At 48.1% G+C, this 14,518-nt stretch overlaps 1 protein-coding gene across 3 annotated transcripts in view; it reads right to left on the bottom strand.

Moving 5' to 3' along the window:
- ARHGAP32 (Rho GTPase activating protein 32) overlaps window positions 1-12,790 on the bottom strand; it is a 318,906-nt gene extending 306,116 nt beyond the window's left edge. Inside the window, exon 1 of one of the 3 annotated variants that reach the window (XM_070048334.2) lies at window positions 12,418-12,790. The gene's annotated coding sequence lies outside the window, so the exon portion shown is untranslated. The remainder of the gene's footprint in view (window positions 1-12,417) is intronic. The other 2 variants (XM_070048333.2, XM_089314208.1) reach the window with 2 other exon arrangements.
- Between the last annotated feature and the right edge of the window lie 1,728 nt (window positions 12,791-14,518).

Consider the following 14,518-nt stretch of genomic DNA (forward strand, 5'->3'; position numbering starts at 1 on the left):
AATCAATGAGCTTTAAGTGGCAATAAGTGCTAACACAGGTTCAACACTGCACTCTGGAAAAGGTCATTCATAATGGGAAAGCTGCGTATGCACAGGGACAGAAGTGTATGGGAAATCTCTGCACCTTCCACTCAGTTTTGCTTAGAACCTAAAAATGAAGTCTAATATAATTAAAAACAACACCACCACAACCAAGGAATGTGATTGTGACTGAAGCCTAGTGAACAAAGGAGAAGCTAGGGAAAATGAGGTCGGAGAAGAAGCCAGGAGCCAGACATGTATGACAGACATTTTGAACCACATGACTTTTTATTGCTGGGGCTATCCTGGCTACTATAGGATGATTAGCAGGGTCCCTGGCCTACATACACCAGATGCCTCACCTCCCAATTTCTGAAAAACCAAAAATGTCTGCAGATACTCCCAAACCTCCCCTAAGGACAAATTCTCCCCTTGTTGATAAGCACTGATACAAGACCTCACAGGTGACCCAGATGAAGGTCTTGTTTCCAAAACAAAATGTCAGGTTTTAGTTTTAGCAGTACATGTATCAGAAACCCAGGAAGCAGCAGTGATACAATCCGATTAACATCTAACATTATTTTGGCTCCCGAATGTGGGAAGGTGGGGGGAAGGACAGAGACTAGAGGCAAGGATGTCTCTGAATGAGGATGGAATGTCTGCTGGCAGTTTTCCAGAAAACAAAGGCAACAATCTCAGCCTAGGTTTTTAAAGGGGGAGAAGAAAAAAAAAAAAAAAAACAGACAGGACAGTGAGGTTCAATTTACATTCTGAAGGTAGATTTAACATTAAAAAAAAAAAAATCATGGATGACTCCAGGGGTTTGGGCCTGCCCAAGTGGTGGACAAGGGTGCCACTTACTGATGAGACAGCGAAGACTTGGGAAAGCCGGAAGAAGTTGTCAGAGGCAAGAATAAGTCCAGTCCTGCTTTGTTCATGCCACCTTAAAGCTGTCTATTAGACATCCAAGTGGAAGTATGGAGTCAGGTGAGTCTAGCGTTCAAAGGAAAAGAATCAATACTAGAGATAGGAGTTGGAGCTTCATCGGCATATAAATGATACGTGAACTGATGAAATGGTTGAAATCACCTGAGAACCCAGAGACCTTACAATTTTTCAAAATGGGCAGCGAGGAAGAAACTGGCATTAAGAAAACAGAAAATGAGAATCAGTGACTAAGAGGTCAGAGGAAGTAGTCAGCTGATATGAAACAGTGGTGAAAGGTAAGATGGACGTTGAACTGACCACTAGCTAGCTAAAGGTCACTGTAGCCCTGACTAAAAGCAACTTCAGTGGAGTCATGGAACAGGAGTCAAACGGGCCAGGCTAAAGAGAGAATCGGGGGGCCGGCGCTGTGGCTCACTTCGTTAATCCTCCGCCTGCAGCGCCGCCATCCCATATGGGCACCAGGTTCTAGTCCCAGTTGCCCCTCTTCCACTCCAGCCCGGGAAGGCAGTGGAGGATGGCCCAAGTGCTTGGGCCCTGCACCCGCATGGGAGACCAGGAGGAAGCACCTGGCTCCTGGCTTCGGATTGCCACAGTGCCGGCCGTAGCCGCCATTTGGGGAGTGAACCAACGGAAGGAAGACCTTTCTCTCTCTCTCTGTCTATAATTCTACCTGTCAAATAAAAAAAAGAGAGAGAGAGAATCGGGAGGAAGAATACAGAATATAAACTCTTGAAAATTTCTACTGCAAAAGTCAACAAAGCAACTGGGAGTAGCTGAATGGGATCTTAAGGCAGAGGAGCAGACAGTTTAAGAAGAGACTTGCTTAAGGTACTACCTGCTCGAAAGACAAAATTCCATTCCTCTCTCAATCACCGAGAGATAAATGAACAATCCAAGGCCAGTACGTAACACTGCTCCACAAGATCATACAGGGATCCATTCACCTCTCCCTTAAGGTATCGCTCTCACCTGCAAAGTTGAATCATATACCCCGGCACTGTGTTAACAGCCTACATTCTGTAGGCAAAAAAAGAAAATAGAAAGTAGCTTCTGTTGGCTGGCGCCATGGCTCACTAGGCTAATCCTCTGCCTGCGGCACCGACACCCCAGGTTCTAGTCCCGGTCGGGGCACCAGATTCTGTCCTTGTTGCCCCTCTTCCAGTCCAGCTCTCTGCTGTGGCCCGGGAGTGCAGTGGAGGATGGCCCAAGTGCTTGGGCCCTGCACCCGCATGGGAAACCAGGAGGAAGCACCTGGCTCCTGGCTTCGGATTGGCGCAGCGCGCCACCCACAATGCACCAGCCATAGCGGCCACTTGGGGGGTGAACCAACAGAAAAAGGAAGACATTTCTCTCTGTCTCTCTCTCTCTCACTGTCTAACTCTGCCTGTCCAAAAAAAAAAAAAAAAAAGATGGAAATGATAATCTCCTTGATATGGTTATAATACGTGTGTGTGTGTGTGTGTGTGTGTACAAAATTTTCACAATATGCCACCCATAAATATGTACAATTATGTGTCAATTTTTAAAAAAATAAAAAGAACGGACTGGCATTAGGCATAACAGTTAAGATGCCACTTGAGAGGTCACATCCCATGTAGGAGTACCTGGATTCCATACACAGCTATACTTCAAATTCCAGCTTCCTGTTAATGTTTTGTTTTTGTTTTTGTTTTTTGTTTTTTGTTTTTTGTTTTTTTTGACAGGCAGAGTGGACAGTGAGAGAGAGAGAGAGAGAGAGAAAGGTCTTCCTTTTGCCGTTGGTTCACACTCCAATGGCTGCCGCAGCCGGCGCACTGCGGCCGGCACACCGCGCTGACCCGATGGCAGGAGCCAGGTGCTTCTCCTGGTCTCCCATGAGGTGCAGGGCCCAAGTACTTGGGCCATCCTCCACTGCACTCCCTGGCCACAGCAGAGGGCTGGCCTGGAAGAGGGGCAACTGGGACAGAATCCGGCGCCCCGACCGGGACTAGAACCCGGTGTGCTGGCGCCACAAGGTGGAGGATTAGCCTAGTGAGCCGCGGCGTCGGCCCCTGTTAATGTTAACATACACTCTAGGAGATACCAGGTGATCGCTCAAGTACTTGGGTCCTTGGAGTCGGCACTGTGACACAGCAGGCTATGCTGCCATCTACAACACCAGCATCCCGTGTGGGCACCAGCTCAAGTCCCAACTGCTCCACTTCCAATCCAACTCCCAGCTAATGTGCCTGGGAAAGCAGTGGAAGTTGTCCCAATTGCTTGGGCCATGGTACCCACATGGGAGACCCAGGTAGAGTTCTAGGCTCCTGGCTCCTGACTTCAGCCTGGCCCAGCCTTGGCTACTGCAGCCATCTGGGGAGTGAACCAGTAGATGGTTTGTCTCTGCCTCTCCCTCTTTCAATGTAACTATTTCAATTAAATTACATAAATCTTTAAAAAAAGAAAAAAAAAAAAAGTACTTCCGTTGCTGCTACCCATGAGGAAGACATGGATTGATTTCCTGGTGCTGGTTTCAGCCCAGCCCTGGCTAACGCAAGCTCTGGTTAATGATTCACCTGGGGAGTGAATCAGTGAGTAGGAGATCTCTCTATCTGTGAGAGAGAGAAAAAGAGCGAGAGAGAGAGAGAGAGTCTGCCTTTCAAACAAAATAAATTTGTTCAATAAAGCTGCTGTCTTGAGGCAGAAGTTCTCAAAAAAAAAAAAAAAAAGCCATCACAGAGAACAGAATTTGGTGGGCAATTAGTTATTACTGCTATAAGTAATATAAAGCATGTGTGTGTCTACTGAAAGAGATGATTCCGTGAAGAGATTAACAATTTATTTTTTAAAATACTTATTTATTTAAAATCAGAGTTGCACAAAGAGAGAAGAGAGAGAGACAGAGATCTTCCATCTGCCGGTTCACTCCCCAAATGGCCACAATGGGTGGGGCTGGGCCAGGCTGAAGCCAGGAGCCAGGAGCTTCTTCAGGATCTCCCACAGGAGTGCAGGGACCCAAGCACTTGGGCCATCTTCCACTGCTTTCCCAGACACATTAGCAGGACACTGCATCGGAAGTGGAGCAGCCAGGTCTCGAACCAGCACTCCTGTGGGATGCCAGCGTCGCAGGCAGCAGCTTTACCCACTACAAAACAACACCAGTCCCTGCATTAATAATTTAAGAAAATAATAGCAGAAATAAAGCCTTTAGAAGGCAAGAAAGACTGAGGTACAGGGCACCAATTTATCGCCTCCAGGTACGGGGTCACTTCAGTCTCTGGTCACTTTTTACATATTTACTTTCCAGAAGAGAAGCTGATCCCTCTGAATGCATTTCTAGTAAATTCAAGTAACCCTTTCCTTCCAGCTAGTAAGTCAAGCAATTTACATGGAACCCGCGTAAAAATCTGGCCTTGGTCCGGCGCCGCAGCTCAATAGGGTAATCCTCCGCCTTGCGGTGCCGGCACACCAGGTTCTAGTCCCGGTCGGGACGCCGGATTCTGTCCTGGTTGCCCCTCTTCCAGGCCAGCTCTCTGCTGTGGCCAGGGAGTGCAGTGGAGGATGGCCCAAGTCCTTGGACCCTGCACCCCATGGGAGACCAGGAGAAGCAACTGGCTCCTGCCTTTGGATCAGCGCGGTGCGCTGGCCGCGGCAGCCATTGGAGGGTAAACCAACAGCAAAGGAAGACCTTTCTCTCTGTCTCTCTCTCTCTCACTGTCCACTCTGCCTGTCAAAAAAAAAAAAAAAAATCTGGCCTTGACTGAGTTCTCATCTGCTGCTGTCTACTGACAGGTTTGATTAAAAGTTGCTGCTTTTCTGTAAAAAAGAAAAAAAAAAAAAGAGAGAGAGCGCTTCAGATCTAGAGAAGCTCATTTTACACGTGTTCAGTGTTCAAGGTCACAGCACCATCCATTACCTTTCCAACAGTACATCCCAGTTCCTCAAACTGCCAGTTCATCCCACTATCTCCTTGCCTACCAGTATATATATTCTCATAATACAGCTTATCTTCCCAATCAAATGAATACCTTCTAAGGGCAGAGAGTCAATGACACCTTCCTTCATACTTTCCACTACATGTAGCTCCATGGAAAAACATGCATGGATGTACTCAAAGGATACTTTTTCACTAATATAATAAATGTGGGGCCAGTACTGTGGTCAATGGACAGAAGATCTCTCTCTCTGTTTCTCCCTCTCACTGTCTGTAACTCTACCTGTCAAATAAATAAATAAAATCTTTAAAAAAAAAAGTCTGTGACTCCAGGTTCAAAACTCCTCTTCCTGTTACTCCACTTCTTGATCAACATACTGTGTAATTACTGAACTTCACATATGTTCTTCAAAACTACTAAAAACGTTACTCATCTTAGGGGCCAGCACTGTGGCATAGAGGGTAAAGCCTCTGCCTATAGTGCCGGCATCCCATATGGGTGCCGGTTCAAGTCCTGGCTGCTCCACTTCCGATCCAGCTCTCTGCTGCGGCCTGGGAAAGCAGTAGAAGATGGCCCAAGTTCCTGGGCCCCTGCCCCTGAGTGGGAGACCCGGAAGAAGCTCCTGGCTCCCAGCTTTGGATCCACGCAGCTCCAGCCATTGTGGCCAACTGGAGAGTGAACCATCGGAAGGAAGACCCCCCCCCCCGCCCCGCCTCTCTTTTTCTCTCTGTGTAACTCTTTCAAATAAGTAAATAAATCTTAAAAAAAAAAAAAAAGAATCCTTTGACCACCTATGTCTCCAATAAAAGATCAGCAATTCCTGTTCCCATCCTTCACGCAAGGAAATGATAACAGTACAAACAGCCTACTCAAGATCACAAGGCTGAACTCCAGATAACAAAGATTTTACTACGTTAGGGGAAGTGGAGGGAATATCTAACTACTTTGGAATTATCTTGCAGAGCACAGTGCCTACCTTTGCGAACACATCATAACATTCCCATAATGGACGGGTCAGATACATGTTCCCTCCCACTACTTTCCATCTCCATAACCGCCAGCATTAACATATTTTGCAATACTTGTTATAAAACAAGCCAGTAAACATACAGATTTTCTCTGAAAACCAGAATTTTAGTTCCACTATTGAATATTCTAGTTCATGTTCTTCTCTTGAGAAATTAAATCAGATACCCTACTTCTTATTTCCTTTTAGTTGTCTTAAAACAATCTCCTTTAACCACCAGGGAAGGCCCCCTTGTCCAGCCACACTGAGGTCAGTGTGTATGTTATCAAATCCTTACATTTTACTTCTTTTGGGAATATTCCTGTTCAACCGTAATCTCTCCAGATAGGAAATCCCTGGTTTTGTTTTTTCAACGTGGAAAGACAACAGTTTGACAGCATTTCTTTAGGCCTCCAGGTCTTCAGGGGTGCTACAGCTGGAAGCGGCAGTTTTCCAGGGCCCTCCGCCCCCACCTCTCTGTTCCACAAGCACACTGTGGGAACTCAGTGTCCAGCCCTATCTCCCTGGGACCATCCTCCCACAGTCACGCATCATCCAAGGCCATGAAACTGAACAATTTGTAGGACTCCAAGAGCCACAATGACCCAATTCTGTTTTGTTTAACTCAGTCAGAACAATGGCCTTTTTTGTTTGCCCACTCTTCATTCAGAATTATCATTAAATAAACCAGCATTGGAAGCTGAGAAGCACATCAGACTTCTCAATTGTCAGATAATTTATACACAATGATTGAAAAAATGGTCTTAAAATTGAAGTCTCTAGATAATAAACTAGGTCTATCTTCAGGGAAAAAGTAACTTAATATTGTTTTAAGTCTGGAGAGGATGTTACAGAGATAATAATGCAAATCACAAGAAAGACTTGGACTATAATATACACATAGGGGAAGTTATCCAATCCTGACCTAAATACAACGGGTTTTTCTCACAAAACAAGAAACAAACAAAAAAACAGAAACAGAATTTAAAACCAACTTGCAAACATAAAAGCATTACCAGGAAATGCATCAAGAACCAGGAACTGTGAAAACTAGAGCAGAAGTATCTTTCCACCCGTTCTTAATTATCAGAAATAAAGAGGTGTTTCATAAAAATGCAGCGTAACAGATTAGAAATTTCTCCAGTTATTCCGACTGTCAGCTGATAACTAATGGCTTCAGTAAAGGAGAAAATTCCGTGACAAGTAGCAATCACTCAGGAGAATAAGTATAGTCTGGGACTCAGGCTCACAGACATGTCGCTTTGACCTATATTGGAATGCCTGGGTTCAACTCCCAGCTCCATTCGCAGCTCTAGCTTCCTGCTAATACAGCCCTTGAGAAGTGGTGGTGATGGCTCAAGGAACTGGGTTACCCGCCACCCACGTGGAAGCCCTGGTGTGAGTTCCAGCTTTCAGCCTTAGCCCTCAGTCCAGAGTTGCAAACATTCAGGGAGTAAACCAGTGCATGGGGGGAAGCACACTCATTCACTCACTGGCTCACTCGCGTTCTCACTCGCTCATGCTCTCTCTCTACCTCTCAAATAAATAAATAAATGAATACGGCATATTTTTAAGACTAAAATTGATCATCATTATCCGTCATTTACTGAATGCTAATGATATGCCAGATATTAGGCTAAGCCTGGGCATTCATCATTTCATTTAATTCTCATTCCAACTCTCTAAGGTAGACGCTACTCTCATTCCCTGGTGACAAAGCACCGAGCATCAAGATGTTAAGTTTATCCAGAATCAAAGTTTGTAAACACCATGGCTGACATCTGAATCTAAATGTATCTGGTTCCAAAGTATTTTCATATTTTTCCAAAGGTCTTAACCTTATAATGCTATGGAAGAAAATAAAATTTTTGCTAATTAAAGCAAAAAATGTCAAATTCTAAATCAGAGGTTGGCAAGCCTTCTTTATAAATGGTCAGATAATAAATATGTTATACTTTGCAGCCATAATGACTCGCTCAGAAAGCATTCAACTCCGCTACTGTACCATTGTCAAAGCAGCCCTCAACAACAAAAAACTGACTGTGTTCCAATTAAACTTTAAGGACACAAACATCTGAATCTCACATACTTTGTACCAAGCCCAAAATATTGTTCTTTTTTTTTTTCAATCATTTAAAATTTTGGATGAAGTAGGGAATATCACTATGTTCTTAGAATTCTATCAGAGCCAGTGCTGTGGCATAGTAGGCTAGGCCTCCACTTGAGGCACCGGCATCCCATGTGGGCGCCAGTTTGTGTCCCAGATACTCCTCTTCCAATTGGCTCTCTGCTATGGCCAGGGAAAGCAGTGGAGGATGGCCCAGGTGCTTGGACCCCTAACCCCGTATGGGAGATCCAGAAGAAGCTCCTGGCTCCTGGCTTCAGATCAGCTCAGCTCCAGTTGTTGTGGCCATTTGGGGAGTGAACCAGCAAGGCGAATCAGCAGATGGAATACCTTTCTCTCTGTCTCTCCCTCTCTCTCTCTCTCTAGCTCTACTTCTCAAATTATAAATAAATAAATCTTTAAAAAAATTGTATCTACAAATCACATTGAATTTGTTAAAATTAATTAAAAATTAAAATATAAAAATTCAAAAATTATTATTGGCTCCTGAGCCATTCACAAACAGGCTACAGATCGGATATGGCCAACAGGCTGTATTTAGCCAACTTCTATCCTAAATCATACACACAAATATCAAATATCTTTGGTTAAAAAAATTCTCACAATCCTACCATCCATTTATTTTTTTTAAGGATTTATTTTATTTATCTGAAAGAGTTACAGAGAAAGGTAGAAACAGAGAGAAAGGTCTTCCATCCGCTGGTTCACTCTCCAGATGGCCACAATGGCCGGAACTGTGCCGATCTGAAGCCAGAAAGTAGGAGCTTCTTCCGGGTCTCCCATATGGGTGCAGGGGCCCAAGGACTTGGGCCATTTTCTACTGCTATCTCAGGCCATAGCAGAGAGCTGGATGGGAAGAGGAGCAGCTGGGACTAGAACCACCGCCCATATGGGATGCCGGCACTTCAGGCCAGGGCTTTAACCCACTGCACCACAGCGCCGGCCTCACAATCCTATCATTTAACCACCTCTAGTATTTTAAACTGATACTTTAAAGAAGCTCCAATTGTTAATAAACTTCATCTGTCCCAGAATAATTGAAAATTCCAACTATTGTAGAACTGTAGATACTACTGTGGATTTCCTAAAGAATGAGATGGAAGGGGCCGGCACTGTGGCACAGAGAATTGAAGCCCTGGCCTGCAATCCTGGCATCACAAATGAGCACTGGTTCAAATCCCAGCTGCTCCACTTCTGATCCAGCTCCCTGCTTATGTGCTTGGGAAAGCAGCAAAAGATGGCCCAAATCCTTGGGCCCCTGCACCCACCTGGGAGACCTGGAAGAAGCTCCTGGCTTTGGATTGGCTCAGCTCTGGCCACCGCAGCCACTGTAGCCACTGAGGCTATTTGGGTAGTGAACCAGTGGATGGAAGACCTCTCTCTTTTAACTCTGTCTTTCAAATAAATAAAATAAATGTATAAAAAAAAGGAAAAATGAGATGGAATCACAAAATCTTGGAACCAGTAAAAAAAACATTTTTAAATACCACCTACATGTGCCCGGTCAATCTGCCAAGTGAAATAGGTTTGTAATTAATACTAAGTTTATATGTAACAACAGTAATACCACATGTATATAAAAACATTATACAACGCATTTTCACAGATTTTCCTCCATCTGATCCTTCGAAATGACTGTAGGAAAGACTACACAATCTTCTCAGCCTTATTTTGTAAATACGAAAAACCAAGCTCAGCACAAAAATAACCTGCCCAGGGAAGGTACAACACCACACGGCTGTTAAATAGAACTGCAGGCCGGCGCCATGGCTCAGTAGGCTAATCCTCCGCCTTGTGGCACCGGCACACCGGGTTCTAGTCCCGGTCGGGGCACCGGATTCTGTCCCGGTTGCCCCTCTTCCAGGCCAGCTCTCTGCTGTGGCCAGGGAATGCAGTGGAGGATGGCCCAAGTGCTTGGGCCCTGCACCCCATCGGAGACCAGGAGGAGCACCTGGCTCCTGCCTTCGGATAGGCGCGGTGCACCGGCCACAGCGCTCCACGGCGGCCATTGGAGGGTGAACCAATGGCAAAAGGAAGACCTTTCTCTCTGTCTCTCTCTCTCACTGTCAAAAAAAAAGAAAGAAAGAAAAAAGAAAAGAAAAAAGAAATAGAACTGCAATGGTGACCCAACTCCGAGTCCTTGCTGTCTCTTGACTGCTTCCTTGGACATCAGATTTCACATTCATAGATTAAACCCTAAAGAGTCTCAAGGATACTAGTCTTAGCCTTTAAAAATACAGCTGTGTTTAGCTCATCTTTCTTTTGCTACCATCATCCAACAAAGAAAACATTTGCCAGTCCTTGACATTTATTATATGCATCTACCATCAACAGTGATTCTATATATGCTATGCTGATAATACACCCAGGGCAGCTTGGGAAGGGAAATCACTGTTGAAAAAAAATCATCTTAAGACTGAGAACAAGCAATAATAATAAAAACATGCTTTATACAGCACCAAAGAGAGATGGAAGGAGAGAGAGAAACACAGGAGAGAAGGAGTGAAGATGAATGTACTGCCATTGAAGTTGCAGCTCAAATGCAGAAAAGGATCTGGTGGCTGGAAAATGATAGGGGGCTGGGAAAAGGAAATAAAGCGAACATAACTACTGGAATTCAAATCAACATCAAAGGCTCTAATAACAGTTGAGCCTGCCTTGCTGGTTCTTAGCCTCTCCCTAGAAAACAAAACAGTTATATAACCAAAGGAGCTTCTGCCAGCTAACGTTTCCTCTCTGTCCCACTTACGTCTCTTCTCCCCCACTACAGCACAGGACACCTGTCCCCCTTCATCCCACCCCACCCCACCCCACCCTGCAATGTGCACGATCCTACAGCAAACTGGGCTTCCACCCTAGCTGTGCCTGGACAAGTCTCTGTCCAAAGTGCTGCTTTACTTCATGGTCTGCTGTAAGGACCACAGTACAAAGATAACTAACTTAAGCAACCTCACACCATTTACCAACCTCACACCACTATAGATGCTCTACTAAGCATCTCCACATACCCAATTTTAGGTATGAATCAGACCGCAGACATTCCTGAAGATGGAAATGACACATCCTAATACCTCATTCTCACAAATAACCCTATTAAAAAGAATACACAGTAATAAACACTTGGAAAACTTTGAGGATGTGTCCTAGAAGCAATTACACCCTCTATTTCTTTCGCACTCAAGTCCAAGGGACAAATGTCAATCCAGAGTTAAGCGAATTTCCCCAACATGGACAAATATATTAATGAATCACATCGTCACTACCCAAAAATACTGCAACAAGAAATCCAATTACTGAAATCAAACTAGTCCATTTTGTGGACTCTAAGAGCCACTGTACCCCAGTACCATTTGCTTTTTCTTCCTCCACCAGAAATACAAACACAGGCAATGTTTACAAAAGCAAGCAATGTATCAGAAAAGTGATTCCCATTCAGACTAACTTAAAAGGTCTAAACCTGTGCCAAATAAAACTCTGAAAGAATGGAAAATAAAAAGAGATGCTGACAACAATGCCATGGCCCAGCTGCCAGCTATCCATGTAGCATCATGCAGTGCCCGGAGCATTTTAAACGCCTGTTGTAATTCTGCATACGGATCAAAAATCATAATTATCCAAATTCTGTTTCCTAAAGGCTAACTACTAAACTCCAACCCAAGCATCCTGCCCTAGGTCTCCTGTTCGCCTCTACCTTCTTTGGCCTCTAACAGCAAAAGGTGAACTTATAAAGGGTCCCGCAGTCTAAACATTAAGAAATCAGGTACGACTTTCCCTACTGTTTCTTGTCTGCTCTGCACCAAAATTCTTAACATCAATATTTACTCAAGTCAACTACATGAAAGGGACAGGACGTGGAGGTGGTAAGGACAGTTGAGGGGAAAACGGCACTAAGTCGCCGCTATCGTCCAACTTCGTCCCATTACAGAGATGCGAGGCAAACTCCACGGGAGTCCCGGGCAGCAGAGGCATCGGGCTCGGCTGCCCTTACCGCACCGGGGGGCGGGCCCGCGCGGCTGCCGCGGACACCCAGGGAAACGCTCGCCGGGCTCCCGGGGGAGCGCCGGGTCCCCGGAGGCCCCCGCGGGGCCATTCCCGGGGAGTCGCAGCTGCGGCCTGACTTGGAGCGCTGCAGCAGGCCAGGAATCCGTCCCGACGCCTGGATCGCCGAGGCCGTGGGGAACGCGGGATACGGCGGGCCCGCAGCACCGGCCGCCCCGGGGAGGCCGGCGACCCGAGTCCGGAGGGAGGGAAGTACGGGGGAAACCCGAGAGGGTCCCCCCGGGAACGTTCGGCCCGGAACCTTCACTTCACCAAGAATTTCTTCAAAAAAAAAAAAAAAAAAAAAGAGCGAGGCCCCCACAGCCTTCCCCGCGGCGCCTGCCCACGTCACCGGCGCCCCTGGCCCTCCCGCGCGCCCGCCTTACCGAGCCCCGCGGCCCCGCCGCGCCGCCGCGGCGTCGCTGCGCCCCGATCGCCGCTCCGTGTCTGCCCTCCGCGGGCCGGGCCCGCCGCCGCCGCCGCCGCCGCCGCCGCCGAGCCTAGCGCCTGGCCGCCGAGGGCCGCCGCGGGGGCTCGGCCGGGCGCCCCCCACGCCAGCGCCTCATCCCGCCTCGCCGCCCCGTCAGGACCGGGGGCGGGGGCGCCGGGGCCCGGGCCGCGGCCTCAAGTCGCCACCTCCTGCACGCAGCGCGCCTGCCCTCCCGCGGCAGAGTCGGCCCCCCGGGGCAGCCGATCTTCGGGCTCCGGAGCCCCCTCACCCCCGACGCCTTCGGGCCGCCCCCGCAGCGCCCCCGCCCCGCTGGCCGGCGCGCGCGCCCGCCGGAGCCCGCCGCCCGCCCTGCCTCCGCCTCCTCAGCTCCGCCTCCTCCTGCACCCGCGACGCCCGCAGCGGGGAGAAGAGGCGCGCGGCCGCGGCCGCGGGCGCGAGCACGCGCCGAGGGGGGCGGGGGGCGGAGCGGGCGGGGGCGCGCGGAGGCCTCGCCTGCTGTTGTCCCGGGAGCGCACGTGCGCGGCGGTGGGGGCCGGCCTGGGGCTCGCGGCGGGCTCTCCGGGGGGCACGGGGCGCTCCGGAGCGAGAGAAGGGCAGAGATGCACCGGAGGGCTTCGAACGAAGTCTGCTGCTTCGGCCTCCGCGCTGTGCAGTGGTGCAAAAATAAAAAAATCTGGCGCCGCCGCAGCAGCAGCAGGAACACCAGGAAGAGGCATCCTCCGAGACTCCGCAAGAGCCCCTGTCAGCTCCCAGCTGACCCCAGAACACTGTCCCCGCGCGAGGGGTACTAGGGTACTGCTGCACATCAGGAGGATGCTCGCCTCTCCGTGCTCTGCGCACTGGGGTCGAGAACCAACTCGCGCCGGTTGTTTGCGTGGGGGGCCCCGAAAGTTCCTCCGGTTGTCGTCTTCAGAGTTATGGACCAGAAAATGGAAACTGGTGTGGCGGGGGAGAGGAAGGCCAGGCAGAGTGAAGGGGTCGCTCACCTGAGGGCAGCCAGGCTTGGAAGAGGGTTTTGGAGACGGGAAGGCGCTCCCGGGGAACTCCCTGCCTTGGATGACACTGGCCATGGTTCTTCCATTAATCCTTTTGTTCAGCCTCCAAAGACTGCAGCCAGCGGCCATCTATCTGTGTGGCAGAATACAGGCGAGCTGGCTAAACATCCTGCCGTGTTCTATTTTCTTTTTTTATGTGCCTGTCGCTCCTGTTTCTGTAGCTAAATGTTGGGGGGAAGGAGGTTAACCTACATAATTCACTCTTGTTCTCAAGCCTACGGGTGCCAAATACTGCATCGTCTAATGTCAGTACAGTGATTTGAGTCCACTCAGCATTTAGTCATTTCAGTGGGAGTCATTGAATGTAAAACGTGGCCTTGACCACAATTCACAAAATTTCAAGGGCGCATGGAAATACCCTGGAGAGGGATTAGGAAGTGAATACATACAATAGTCCTCCTCTCCTTCCTGCGTCAGGACAACCAAAGTTTCTTTGGAAACCAAGATTCTAGATTCTAGCACAGATCCCCGAAGGAATGAGAAGATCCGCAGAGGTACAACTTGTGAAGATCCTACAACTTGTGAAGATCCGCAGAGGTACAACTTGTGACGGGGGGATCTAAAGTGAACTCGCACTAAATGGCACCTGGGATCCATCAGGGTCTTCATGGATACTTCCTGAGTGCTGGAGAAACAAAAGCAAATGATGAAAACTAGAGACCTTGGACCTCAACGGAAGACCACAGTTTAAAAATTCTTCTCTTACCAAACTGTGGCAGTTCCGTGGGGATCCCAGAGCCATTCCTGCCAAGGAGGGCTAGGTGTGGATGCAGGTACAGCGTTGGGTGAGCCTTAAAGCAAACATGCTGCACCACCAGGAGGAAGTCAATGTGGGATAGAAAACCAAGTCCCTATGGGAAGCAGGTTGTAGCCAAGGTCTCAGTGTCTTGGCCGCAGTCAGCTAAGATAACGACATCTACATTCTTTTGGAAAGCCTTCACATCCCAAAATGTTGCTGTCAGTGCTGAATTCCAGGGTAGT

Source organism: Oryctolagus cuniculus, chromosome 1 (assembly GCF_051225735.1).
Source record: "Oryctolagus cuniculus isolate XC-2025 breed Fujian yellow rabbit chromosome 1, ASM5122573v1, whole genome shotgun sequence".
NCBI lineage: Eukaryota > Metazoa > Chordata > Mammalia > Lagomorpha > Leporidae > Oryctolagus > Oryctolagus cuniculus.